Here is a 14132-nt window from a genome sequence, read left to right as displayed (position 1 = left end):
TGCCATTGTACAAAGGCAAAGGGGATAAGAGTGAGTGCTCAAATTACAGAGGTATAAGCTTGTTGAGTATTCCTGGTAAATTATATGGGAGGGTATTGATTGAGAGGGTGAAGGCATGTACAGAGCATCAGATTGGGGAAGAGCATTGTGGTTTCAGAAGTTGTCGAGGATGTGTGGATCAGGTGTTTGCTTTGAAGAATGTATGTGTGAAGTACATAGAAAAGCAAGTGGATTTGTATATAGCATTTATGGATCTGGAGAAGGCATATGATAGAGATGATGGAGATGCTCTGTGGAAGGTATCAAGATTATATGGTGTGGGAGGCAAGTTATTAGAAGCAGTGAAAAGCTTTTACTGAGGATGTACGGCATGTGTACGTGTAGGATGAGAGGAAAGTGATGAGTTCTCAGTGAATGTAGGTTTGCGGCAGGGGTGTGTGATGTCTCCATGGTTGTTTAATTTGTTTATAGATTGGGTTGTTAGGGAGGTAAATGCAAGAGTTTTGGAAAGAGGGGCAAGTATGCAGTCTGTTGTGGATGAGAGAGCTTGTGGAGTGAGTCAGTTTTTGTTCGCTGATGATACAGCGCTGGTGGCTGATTCATGTGAGAAACTGGAGAACCTGGTGACTGAGTTTGTTAAAGTGTGTGAAAGAAGAAAGTTAAGAGTAAATGTGAATAAGAGCAAGGTTATTAGGTAAAGTAGGGTTGAGGGTCAAGTCAATCGGGAGGTAAGTTTGAATAGAGAAAAACTGGAGGAAGTAAAGTGTTTTAGATATCTGGGAGTGGATCTGGCAGCGGATGGAACCATGGAGGCGGAAGTGAATCATAGGGTGGGGGAGGAGGCGAATATTCTGGGAGCCTTGAAGAATGTGTGGAAGTCGAGAACATTATCTCGGAAAGCAAAAATGGGTATGTTTGAAGGAATAGTGGTTCCAACAATGTTGTATGTTTGCGAGGCGTGGGCTATGGATAGAGTTGTACGCAGGAGGGTGGATATGCTGGAAATGAGATGTCTGAGGACAATATATGTTGTGAGGTGGTTTGATCGAGTAAGTAATGTAAGGGTAAGAGAGATGTGTGGAAATAAAAAGAGTGTGGTTGAGAGAGCAGAAGAAGGTGTTTTAAAATGGTTTGGTCACATGGAGAGAATAAGTGAGGAAAGATTTACCAAGAGGATTTATATGTGAGAGTTGGAGGGAACGAGAAGTTGGAGACCAAATTGGAGGTGGAAAGACGGAGTGAAAAAGATTTTGAGTGATCGAGGCCTGAACATGCAGGAGGGTGAAAGGCGTGGAAGGAATAGAGTGAATTGGAACGATGTGGTATACCGTGGTCGACATGCTGTCAATGGATTGAAACATTGCATATGAAGCGTCTGGGGTAAACCATGGAAAGTTCTGTGGGGCCTGGACGTGGAAAGAGAGCTGTGGTTTCGGTGCATTATTACATGACAGCTAGAGACTGAGTGTGAACGAATGTGGCCTTTGTTTTCTTTTCCTAGCGCTACCTCGCACACATGAGGGGGGAGGGGGTTGTTATTCCATGTGTGTCGGAGTGGCGATGAGAATAAATAAAGGCAGACAGTATGAATTATGTACATGTGTATAGATGTAAATATCTGTGTGTGTATATATATGTACACGTTGATATGTATAGGTATGTATATTTGCATGTGTGAACGTTTATGTATATACTTGTGCATGTGGGTGAGTTGGGCCATTCTTTCGTCTGTTTCCTTGCACTACCTCGCTAGCGCGGGAAACAGCGACAACACTAAATAAAGATATATATATATATTTTTTTTTTTTGCTTTGTCGCTGTCTCCCGCGTTTGCGAGGTAGCGCAAGGAAACAGACGAAAGAAATGGCCCAATCCACCCCCATACACATGTATATACATACGTCCACACACGCAAATATACATACCTACACAGCTTTCCATGGTTTACCCCAGACGCTTCACATGCCTTGATTCAATCCACTGACAGCACGTCAAACCCGGTATACCACATCGCTCCAATTCACTCTATTCCTTGCCCTCCTTTCACCCTCCTGCATGTTCAGGCCCCGATCACACAAAATCTTTTTCACTCCATCTTTCCACCTCCAACTTGGTCTCCCTCTTCTCCTCGTTCCCTCCACCTCCGACACATATATTCTCTTGGTCAATCTTTCCTCACTCATTCTCTCCATGTGCCCGAACCATTTCAAAACACCCTCTTCTGCTCTCTCAACCACGCTCTTTTTATTTCCACACATCTCTCTTACCCTTACGTTACTTACTCGATCAAACCACCTCACACCACATATTGTCCTCAAACATCTCATTTCCAGCACATCCATCCTCCTGCGCACAACTCTATCCATAGCCCACGTCTCGCAACCATACAACATTGTTGGAACCACTATTCCTTCAAACATACCCATTTTTGCTTTCCGAGATAATGTTCTCGACTTCCACACATTCTTCAAGGCTCCCAGAATTTTCGCCCCCTCCCCCACCCTATGATCCACTTCCGCTTCCATGGTTCCATCCGCAGCCAGATCCACTCCCAGATATCTAAAACACTTCACTTCCTCCAGTTTTTCTCCATTCAAACTCACCTCCCAATTGACTTGACCCTCAACCCTACTGTACCTAATAACCTTGCTCTTATTCACATCTACTCTTAACTTTCTTCTTCACACACTTTACCAAACTCAGTCACCAGCTTCTGCAGTTTCTCACATGAATCAGCCACCAGCGCTGTATCATCAGCGAACAACAACTGACTCACTTCCCAAGCTCTCTCATCCCCAACAGACTTCATACTTGCCCCTCTTTCCAAAACTCTTGCATTCACCTCCCAACAACCCCATCCATAAACAAATTAAACAACCATGGAGACATCACACACCCCTGCCGCAAACCTACATTCACTGAGAACCAATCACTTTCCTCTCTTCCTACACGTACACATGCCTTACATCCTCGATAAAAACTTTTCACTGCTTCTAACAACTTGCCTCCCACACCATATATTCTTAATACCTTCCACAGAGCATCTCTATCAACTCTATCATATGCCTTCTCCAGATCCATAAATGCTACATACAAATCCATTTGCTTTTCTAAGTATTTCTCACATACATTCTTCAAAGCAAACACCTGATCCACACATCCTCTACCACTTCTGAAACCACACTGCTCTTCCCCAATCTGATGCTCTGTACATGCCTTCACCCTCTCAATCAATATCCTCCCATATAATTTACCAATAATACTCAACAAACTTATACCTCTGTAATTTGAGCACTCACTCTTATCCCCTTTGCCTTTGTACAATGGCACTATGCACGCATTCCGCCAATCCTCAGGCACCTCACCATGAGTCATACATACATTAAATAACCTTACCAACCAGTCAACAATACAGTCACCCCCTTTTTTAATAAATTTTGATAAATTTAATAAATTTACCAAAAGAAGGAACAGAGAAGTGGGACAAGTGAGGATATTCCTCTGCTTCTATTTTTTGATATTATTCGCCATTCCCGCGTTAGCGAAGTAGCGTTAAGAACAGAGGACTGAGACTCTGAGGGAATATCCTTGCCCCGCCTCTATTCCTTCTTATGGAAAACTAAAAAAGGAAGAGGAGGATTTCCAGTTTACAGGTCCACTCCCTTTTAGTCGTCTTCTACGGCACGCAAGGAGTACATGGGAAGTATTCTTTCTCCCCTATTCCCAGGGATGATATATATATATATATATATATATATATATATATATATATATATATATATATATATATATATATATATATATATATATATATATATATATATATATATATATATATATATATATATATATATATATATATATATATATATATATATATATATATATATATATATATATGTATATATATATATATATAATATATATATATATATATATATATATATATATATATATATATATATATATATATATATATATATATATATATATATATATATATATATATATATATATATATATATATATATATATATATATATATATATATATATGTATATATATATATATATATATATAAATATATATATATATATATATATATATATATATATATATATATATATATATATATATATATATATATATATATATATATATATATTTTTGCAGGGAAAAAATGCAATTGAGTGGGAGAAGTATAAAAGAAAGAGACAGGAGGTCAAGAGAAAGGTGCAAGAGGTGAAAAAAAGGGCAAATGAGAGTTGGGGTGAGAGACTATCAGTAAATTTTAGGGAGAATAAAAAGATGTTCTGGAAGGAGGTAAATAGGGTGCGTAAGACAAGGGAGCAAATGGGAACTTCAGTGAAGGGCGTAAATGGGGAGGTGATAACAAGTAGTGGTGATGTGAGAAGGAGATGGAATGAGTATTTTGAAGGTTTGTTGAATGTGTCTGATGACAGAGTGGCAGATATAGGGTGTTTGGGTCGAGGTGGTGTGCAAAGTGAGAGGGTTAGGGAAAATGATTTGGTAAACAGAGAAGAGGTAGTAAAAGCTTTGCGGAAGATGAAAGCCGGCAAGGCAGCAGGTTTGGATGGTATTGCAGTGGAATTTATTAAAAAAGGGGGTGACTGTATTGTTGACTGGTTGGTAAGGTTATTTAATGTATGTATGACTCATGGTGAGGTACCTGAGGATTGGCGGAATGCTTGCATAGTGCCATTGTACAAAGGCAAAGGGGATAAGAGTGAGTGCTCAAATTACAGAGGTATAAGTTTGTTGAGTATTCCTGGTAAATTATATGGGAGGGTATTGATTGAGAGGGTGAAGGCATGTACAGAGCATCAGATTGGGGAAGAGCAGTGTGGTTTCAGAAGTGGTAGAGGATGTGTGGATCAGGTGTTTGCTTTGAAGAATGTATGTTAGAAATACTTAGAAAAGCAAATGGATTTGTATGTAGCATTTATGGATCTGGAGAAGGCATATGATAGAGTTGATAGAGATGCTCTGTGGAAGGTATTAAGAATATATGGTGTGGGAGGCAAGTTGTTAGAAGCAGTGAAAAGTTTTTATCGAGGATGTAAGGCATGTGTACGTGTAGGAAGAGAGGAAAGTGATTGGTTCTCAGTGAATGTAGGTTTGCGGCAGGGGTGTGTGATGTCTCCATGGTTGTTTAATTTGTTTATGGATGGGGTTGTTAGGGAGGTAAATGCAAGAGTTTTGGAAAGAGGGGCAAGTATGAAGTCTGTTGGGGATGAGAGAGCTTGGGAAGTGAGTCAGTTGTTGTTCGCTGATGATACAGCGCTGGTGGCGGATTCATGTGAGAAGCTGCAGAAGCTGTTGACGGAGTTTGGTAAAGTGTGTGGAAGAAGAAAGTTAAGAGTAAATGTCAATAAGAGCAAGGTTATTAGGTACAGTAGGGTTGAGGGTCAAGTCAATTGGGAGGTGAGTTTGAATGGTGAAAAACTGGAGGAAGTGAAGTGTTTTAGATATCTGGGAGTGGATCTGTCAGCGGATGGAACCATGGAAGCGGAAGTGGATCATAGGGTGGGGGAGGGGGCGAAAATTTTGGGAGCCTTGAAAAATGTGTGGAAGTCGAGAACATTATCCCGGAAAGCAAAAATGGGTATGTTTGAAGGAATAGTAGTTCCAACATTGTTGTATGGTTGCGAGGCGTGGGCTATGGATAGAGTTGTGCGCAGGAGGATGGATGTGCTGGAAATGAGATGTTTGAGGACAATGTGTGGTGTGAGGTGGTTTGATCGAGTAAGTAACGTAAGGGTAAGAGAGATGTGTGGAAATAAAAAGAGCGTGGTTGAGAGAGCAGAAGAGGGTGTTTTGAAATGGTTTGGGCACATGGAGAGAATGAGTGAGGAAAGATTGACCAAGAGGATATATGTGTCGGAGGTGGAGGGAACGAGGGGAAGAGGGAGACCAAATTGGAGGTGGAAAGATGGAGTGAAAAGGATTTTGTGTGATCGGGGCCTGAACATGCAGGAGGGTGAAAGGAGGGCAAGGAATAGAGTGAATTGGAGCGATGTGGTATACAGGGGTTGACGTGCTGTCAGTGGATTGAATCAAGGCATGTGAAGCGTCTGGGGTGAACCATGGAAAGCTGTGTAGGTGTGTATATTTGCGTGTGTGGACGTGTGTATGTACATGTGTATGGGGAGGGTTGGGCCATTTCTTTCGTCTGTTTCCTTGCGCTACCTCGCAAACGCGGGAGACAGCGACAAAGTATAAAAAAAAAAAAAAAAAAATATATATATATATATATACATATATATATATATATATATATATATATATATATATATATATATATATATATATATATATATATATATATATATATATATATATATATATATATATATATATATATATATATATATATATATATATATATATATATATATATATATATATCATCCCTGGGAATAGGGGAGAAAGAATACTTCCCATGTACTCCTTGCGTGCCGTAGAAGACGACTGAAAGGGAATGGACCTGTAAACTGGAAATCCTCCTCTTCCTTTTTTAGTTTTCCATAAGAAGGAATAGAGGCGGGGCAAGGATATTCCCTCACAGTCTCAGTCCTCTGTTCTTAACGCTACTTCGCTAACGCGGGAATGGCGAATAATATCAAAAAACAGAAGCAGAGGAATATCCTCACTTGTCCCACTTCTCTGTACCTTCTTTTGGTAAATTAGAATAACGAGAGGGGAGGACTTCCAGCTCCCTGCCCATCCCCTTTTAGTCGCCTTTTACTATAAACAGGGAATACGTCAGAAGTACTCTTTGAAGGTATGTTAGAAGGTATAATGATCCAATGGATTTTGTATGGATGCGTGGCAGGGACTTTGGATGAGAATGTACGAAGGGGGATGCATGTGTTGGAAATGAGATATTTGAGGACAATATGTGGTGTGAGAAGGGTTGATCGATTAAACAATAATTGGGTAAGAGAGACATGTGGTAATAAGAAGAGTGTTGTTCAGAGCTGATGAAGGTCTACTCAAATGGTTTGGACTTATGGAGAGAATGAGTTAGGAAAGGTTGACAGAAGAGGATTTATATATCATAATGGAGGGGACAAGGAGAAAGTTGACACTAAATTGGAAGTGGAAGGATGGTGAGAGAAAATAGCTGAAGTGTTCCCTTCCTGAACATGCACAGGATAAAGTGAATTGGAGTGACGTGGCTTACAAGGGGCGACATGGTGTCAGTAGACTGAACCAGGACATATTAAGCATCTGGGGGAAGCCATGGAAAGGTCTATGGGGCGTTGTTGTTGTCTCTGGTTTCTGCACATTGCACATGACAGCTACAGAATGGATGTGAGCAAATGAGGCGTTTACTTCGTCTTTTACCGGGCTTACCTCGCTAACGCGGGAAAAGGCGAACAAGTATGAAGGAAAGAAAGAATTTCCTATCATCAGACAATAAAAAAGGATTCGATTACATATACAGATTATGAATACATAACCCATATACTCTTCTGTTTCAGGTGAATGCTACTTTTATGGATCTAAAGAGGAATTCCTGCCTTTGATAGGATCCATGATCACCCAAAAAGACAGCCCTCTTCTTCCAGCTCTTAATGAGAGGTACCATCATTTTATATAATTAAATACTCATCTAAGTGGTGTCAAGACAAATATCATTGTTTCGTTCGTGTTAAGATTTTAATCAGACTCTTTGTTAACCATAACACATATAATCGTTTTGCCCATAGGTCTGTTGTGTAGAGATGTGCAAATAACATCTTGAATACACTTAGTTAATGCTGTGCAGAATCTATCTCGAGAAGCCGAGAAAGAGGGCCTGATATCGCTTCAACAAAGCGGTAGCTAAATTTCCAATCGTATCCTGAGTTTAGTCCGAGACTGTGTAACATGGAAAATAATGTAATCTGCTCCAAAACAGATGAAGTATTATGCTACTTTTTGCAAGGAATACTAAATATATTTCACTGCAATTTATTACCATGCGAGAGGTTGCTGTTACGCCCAAGATGGAACAGATTTTGATGTTATTCATAGTTGTATTGGAGCAGGCCGGAAGAGGACATTAAATGTGAATGCTAGGGAAAAATTTTAAAAATATAGTAACTTTTTACTAACCCCTATTTGTGGATACAGGCGGAAATGCTACCGCCTGTTGCACGGGGGTCCCGCGTTCGATCGTGGCTGTGGGAGGTTTGTATGTTCTATAAAGGTGCGCGTTCATATGCACTTTATTCGAACATATATATATATATATATATATATATATATGACGGGGAAGATGGGAACTTTTTCGTGTTTCATTTTCCCCGTGGACTCATAGGAATATATATATATATATATATATATATATATATATATATATATATATATATATATATATATATATATATATATATATATATATATATTATTTTATTTATTTTGCTTTGTCGCTGTCTCCCGCGTTAGCGAGGTAGCGTAAGGAAACAGACGAAAGAATGGCCCAACTCACCCGCATACACATGTATATACATACACATCCACACACGCAAATATACATACCTATACATCTCAACGTATACATATATATATACACACACAGACATATACATATATACACATGCACATAATTCGTACTGTCTGCCTTATTCATTCCCATCGCCACCCCGCCACACATGAAAATAACCACCTCCTTACCCAAAATGTGCGCGAAATAGCGCTAGGAAAAGACAACAAAGGCCACTTTCGTTCACATTCATTCTCTAGCTGTCATGTAATAATGCACCGAAAGCACAGCTCCCTTTCAACATCCAGGCCCCATAGAACTTTCCATGGTTTACCCCAGACGCTTCACATGTCCTGGGTCAATCCGTTGACAGCACGTCGACCCCGGTATACCACATCGTTCCAATTCACTCTAGTCCTTGCACGCCATTCATCCTACTGCATTCTCGGGCGCTGATCACTCAAAATCTTTTTCACTCCATCTTTCCACCTTCCAATTTGGTCTCCCACTTCTCGTTCCCTCCACCTCTGACATATATATCATCTTTGTCAATCTTTTCTCATTCATTCTCTCCATGTGACCAAACTATTTCAACACACCCTCTTCTGCTCTCTCAAGAACATTCTTTTTATTGCTACACATCTCTCGTACCCTATTATTACTTACTAGATCAAACCACCTCACATCACATATTGTCCCCAAACATTTCATTTCCAGCACATCCACCCTCCTGCGCACAACTCTATCTATAGTCCACGCCTCGCAACCATATAACATTGTTGGAACCACTATTCCTTCAAACATACCCATTTTTGCTTTCCGAGATAATGTTCTCGACTTCCACACATTCTTCAACGCTCACAGAACTTTCGCCCCCTCCCCCACCCTATGATACACTTCCGCTTTCGTGGTTCTACCCGCTGCCAAATCCACTCCCAGATATCTAAAACGCTTCACTTCCTCCAGTTTTTCTCCACTGAAACTTACCTTCCAATTGACTTGCCCCTCAACCCTACTGTACCTAATAACCTTGCTCTTATTCACATTTACTCTCAGCTTTCTTCTTTCACACACTTTACCAAACTCAACCACCAGCTTCTGCAGTTTCTGACAAGAATTAGCCATCAGCGCTGTATTATCAGCGAACAACAACTGACTCACTTCCCAAGCTCTCTCATCCACAACAGACTTTATACTTGCCCCTTTTTCCAAAACTCTTGCATTCACGTCCCAAACAGCCACATCCATAAGCAAATTAAACAACCATGGAGATATCACACACCCCTGCCGCAAACCTACATTCACTGAGAACCAATCACTTTCCTCTCTTCCTACACGTACACATGCCTTACATCCTAGATATAAACTTTTCACTGCTTCTAAAAACTTGCCCCCCGCATCATATATTCTTGATACCTTCCAAAGAGCATCTCTATCAACCCTATCATATGCCTTCTCCAGATCCATAAATGTTACATACAAATCCATTTGCTTTTCTAATAATTTCTCACATACATTCCTTAAAGCAAACACCTGATCCACACATCTTCTACCACTTCTGAAACCACACTGCTCTTCCCCAATCTGATTCTCTGTACATCCCTTCAACCTTTCAATCAATACCGTCCCATATGATATCCCCGGAATACTCAACAAACTTATACATCTGTAATTTGAGCACTCACTCTTATCCCCTTTGCCTTTGCACAATGGCACTATGCAAGCATTCCGCCAATCCTCAGGCACCTCACCATGAGTCATACATACATTGAATAACCTTGTCAACCAGTCAACAATACTGTCACCTTCTTTTTTAACAAATTCCACTGCTATACCATCCAAACCCGCTGCCTTGCCGGCTTTCATCTTCCGCAAAGCTTTTATTACCTCTTCTCTGTTTGCTAAATCATTTTCACTAACCCTCTTACTTTGCACACCATCTCGACCAAAACACCCTATATCTGCCACTCTATCATTAAACACATTCAACAAACCTTCAAAATACTCACTCCATCTCCTCACATCAACAATACTTGTTATCACCTCCCCACTTGCCCTCTTTATTGAAGTTCCCATTTGTTCCCTTGTCTTACGCACTTTATTTACCTCCTTCCAAAACATCTTTTTATTATCCCTGAATTTTGATGGTACTCTCTCACCCCAATTCTCATTTGCCCTCTTTTTCACCTCTTGCACCTTTCTCTTGACCTCCTGCCTCTTTCTTTTATACATCTCCCACTCATTTGCATTATTTCCCTGCAAAATTCGTCCAAATGCCTCTCTCTTCTCTTTCACTAATAATCTTACTTCTTCATCCCACCACTCTCTACTCTTTGTAATCTGCCTACCTCCCACACTTCTCATGCCACAAACATCTTTTGCGCAAGCCATCACTGCTTTCCTAAATACATCCCATTCCTCCCCCACTCTCCTTACGTCCACTGTTCTCACCTTTTTCCATTCTGTAGTCAGTCTCTCCTGGTACTTCCTCACAAAAGTCTCCTTCCCAAGTCCACTTACTCTCACCACTCTTTTTACCCCAACATTCTCTCTTCTTCTCTGAAAACCTCTACAAATCTTCACCTTAGTCTCCACAAGATAATGATCAGACATCCCTCCAATTGTACCTCTCACCACATTAACATCCAAAAGTCTCTCTTTCGCGGGACTATCAACTAACACGTAATCCAATAACGCTCTCTGGCCATCTCTCCTACTTAAATACGTATACTTATGTATATATCTCTTTTTAAACAAAGTGTTCCCAATCACCATTCCTTTTTCAGCACATAAATCTACAAACTCTTCACCATTTTCATTTACAACACTGAACACCCCATGTACACCAATTATTCCCTCAACTGCCAATCACTTTCCCCTCTTCCTACACGTACGCATACCTTACATCCTCGATAAAAACTTTTCACTTCTCGTAACAACTTGCCTCCCACACCATATATTCTAGATACCTTCCACAGAGCATCTCTATCAACTCTATCATATGCCTTCTCCAGATCCATAAATGTTACTTACAAAACCAACAGAGGGTTAGAAACCCTCCCCTCCTTGTGTTTTATCTTTCTAAAAGGAGAAACAGAAGAAGGAGTCACGCGGGGAGTTGAGGTTTTGGCTCTGAGTGAAAAAAAAAGCTCAAGTGTAAAAGGGAAGAGCGGTTTGAAATGTCTTGGGTGTAAAGTCAGGGGTTAGTGAGAGGATAAGAGCAAGGGAAGGAGTACCACTACTCCTGAAACCGGAGTGGTGGGAGTATATTATAGAGTGTAAGAAAGTAAACTCCAGATTGATTTGGGTAAAACTGAAAGTGGATGGAGAAAGATGGATGATTATTGGTGCATATGCACCTTGGGCATGAGAAGAATGATCATGAAAGGCAAGTGTTTTGGGAGCAGATTAGTGAGTGTGTTAGTAGTTTTGATGTACGAGACCGAGTTATAGTGATGGGTGATTTGAATGCAAATTTGAGGAATATGGCAGTTGAGGAAATAATTGATGTACATGGGGTGTTCAGCGTTGTAAATGGAAATGGTGAAGAGCTTGTAGATTTATGTGCTGAAAAAGGAGTGGCGATTGGGAAAAACTGGTTTGAAAAGAGTGATATATATAAGTATACATATGTAAGTAGGAGAGATGGCTAGAGAGCGTTATTAGATTACGCGTTAATTGATAGGCTCGCGAAAGAGAGACTTTTGGATGTTAATGTGCTGAGAGGTGCAACTGGAGGGATGTGTGGTCATTATCTTGTGGAGGCGAAGGTGAAGATTTGAAGATGTTTTCAGAAAAGAAGAGAGAATGTTGGGGTGAAGAGAGTGGTGAGAGTAAGTGAGCTTGGGAAGGAGACTTGTGTGAGGAAGTACCAGGAGAGATTGAGTACAGAATGGAAAAAGGTAAGAACTAAGGACGTAAGGGGAGTGGGGTAGTAATGGGATTCATTTAGGAAAGCAGTGATGGCTTCCATAAAAGATGCTTGTGGCATGGGAAGCAGGGGAGGTGGGCAGATTAGAAAAGGTAGTGAGTGGCGAAATGAATAAGTAAGATTATTAGCGAAAGAGAAGAGGCATTTGGACGATTTTTGAAGGAAAACTATGCAAATGACTTGGAAATACAGAAATGAAATAGGGAGGTCAAGAGAAAGGTGCAAGAGGTGAAAAAGAGGGCAAATGACAGTTGGGGTGAGTATCATTAAATTTTAGGGAGAAAAAAAGATGTTTTGGAAGGAGGCAAATAAAGTGCGTAAGACAAGGAAACATATGGGAACTTCAGTGAATGGGGCTAATGGGGAGGTGATAACAAGTAGTGGTAATGTGAAAAGGAGATGGAGTGAGTATTTTGAAGGTTTGTTGAATGTGTTTGATGATAGAGTGGCGGATATATATATATATATATATATATATATATATATATATATATCAGATTGGGGAAGAGCAGTGTGGTTTCAGAAGTGGTAGAGGATGTGTGGATCAGGTGTTTGCTTTGAAGAATGTATGTAAGAAATACTTACAAAAGCAAATGGATTTGTATGTAGCATTTATGGATCTGGAGAAGGCATATGATAGTGTTGATAGAGATGCTCTGTGGAAGGTATTAAGAATATATGGTGTAGGAGGCAAGTTGTTAGAAGCATTGAAAAGTTTTTATCGAGGATGTAAGGCATGTGTACGTGTAGGAAGAGAGAAAAGTGATTGGTTCTCAGTGAATGTAGGTTTGCGGCAGGGGTGTGTGATGTCTCCATGGTTGTTTAATTTGTTTATGGATGGGGTTGTTGGGGAGGTGAATGCAAGAGTTTTGGAAAGAGGGGCAAGTATGAAGTCTGTTGTGGATGAGAGAGCTTGGAAAGTGAGTCAGTTGTTGTTCGCTGATGATATAGCGCTGGTGGCTGATTCATGTGAGAAACTGCAGAAGGTGGTGACTGAGTTTGGTAAAGTGTGTGAAAGAAGAAAGTTGAGAATAAATGTGAATAAGAGCAAGGTTATTAGGTACAGTAGGGTTGAGGGTCAAGTCAATTGGGAGGTAAGGTTTGAATGGAGAAAAACTGGAGAAAGTAAAGTGTTTTAGATGTCTGGGAGTGGATCTGGCAGTGGATGGAACCATAAAAGCGGAAGTGGATCATAGGGTGGGGGAAGGGGCGAAGTCGAGAACATTATCTCGGAAAGCAAAAATGGGTATGTTTGAAGGAATAGTGGTTCCAACAATGTTGTATGGATGCGAGGCGTGGGCTATGGATAGAGTTGTTCGCATGATGGTGGATGTGCTGGAAATGAGATGTTTGAGGACAATGTGTGGTGTGAGGTGGTTTGATCGAGTAAGTAACGTAAGGGTAAGAGAGATGTGTGGAAATAAAAAGAGCGTGGTTGAAAGAGCAGAAGAGGGTGTTTTGAAATGGTTTGGGCACATGGAGAGAATGAGTGAGGAAAGATTGACCAAGAGGATATATGTGTCGGAGGTGGAGGGAACGAGGAGAAGTGGGAGACCAAATTGGAGGAGGAAAGATGGAGTTAAAAAGATTTTGTGTGATCTGGGCCTGAACATACAGGAGGGTGAAAGGAGGGCAAGGAATAGAGTGAATTGGATCGATGTGGTATACCGTGGTTGACGTGCTGTCAGTGGATTGAATCAGGGCATG

At 40.4% G+C, this 14132-nt stretch overlaps 1 long non-coding RNA gene across 1 annotated transcript in view; it reads left to right on the top strand.

Moving 5' to 3' along the window:
* The first annotated feature begins 7402 nt into the window (after positions 1 to 7402).
* The window catches only part of LOC139764964 (uncharacterized), a 34670-nt gene continuing 27940 nt past the window's right edge, over positions 7403 to 14132 (top strand). The window contains exon 1 of the long non-coding RNA XR_011716526.1: positions 7403 to 7608. This is a non-coding gene — a long non-coding RNA (uncharacterized lncRNA). The remainder of the gene's footprint in view (positions 7609 to 14132) is intronic.

The sequence above is a fragment of the Panulirus ornatus genome, chromosome 52 (assembly GCF_036320965.1).
Source record: "Panulirus ornatus isolate Po-2019 chromosome 52, ASM3632096v1, whole genome shotgun sequence".
Taxonomy (NCBI): domain Eukaryota; kingdom Metazoa; phylum Arthropoda; class Malacostraca; order Decapoda; family Palinuridae; genus Panulirus; species Panulirus ornatus.
The sequence above is the reverse complement of the archived record's forward strand: the minus strand, read 5'-3'. Positions and strand labels throughout refer to the sequence as shown.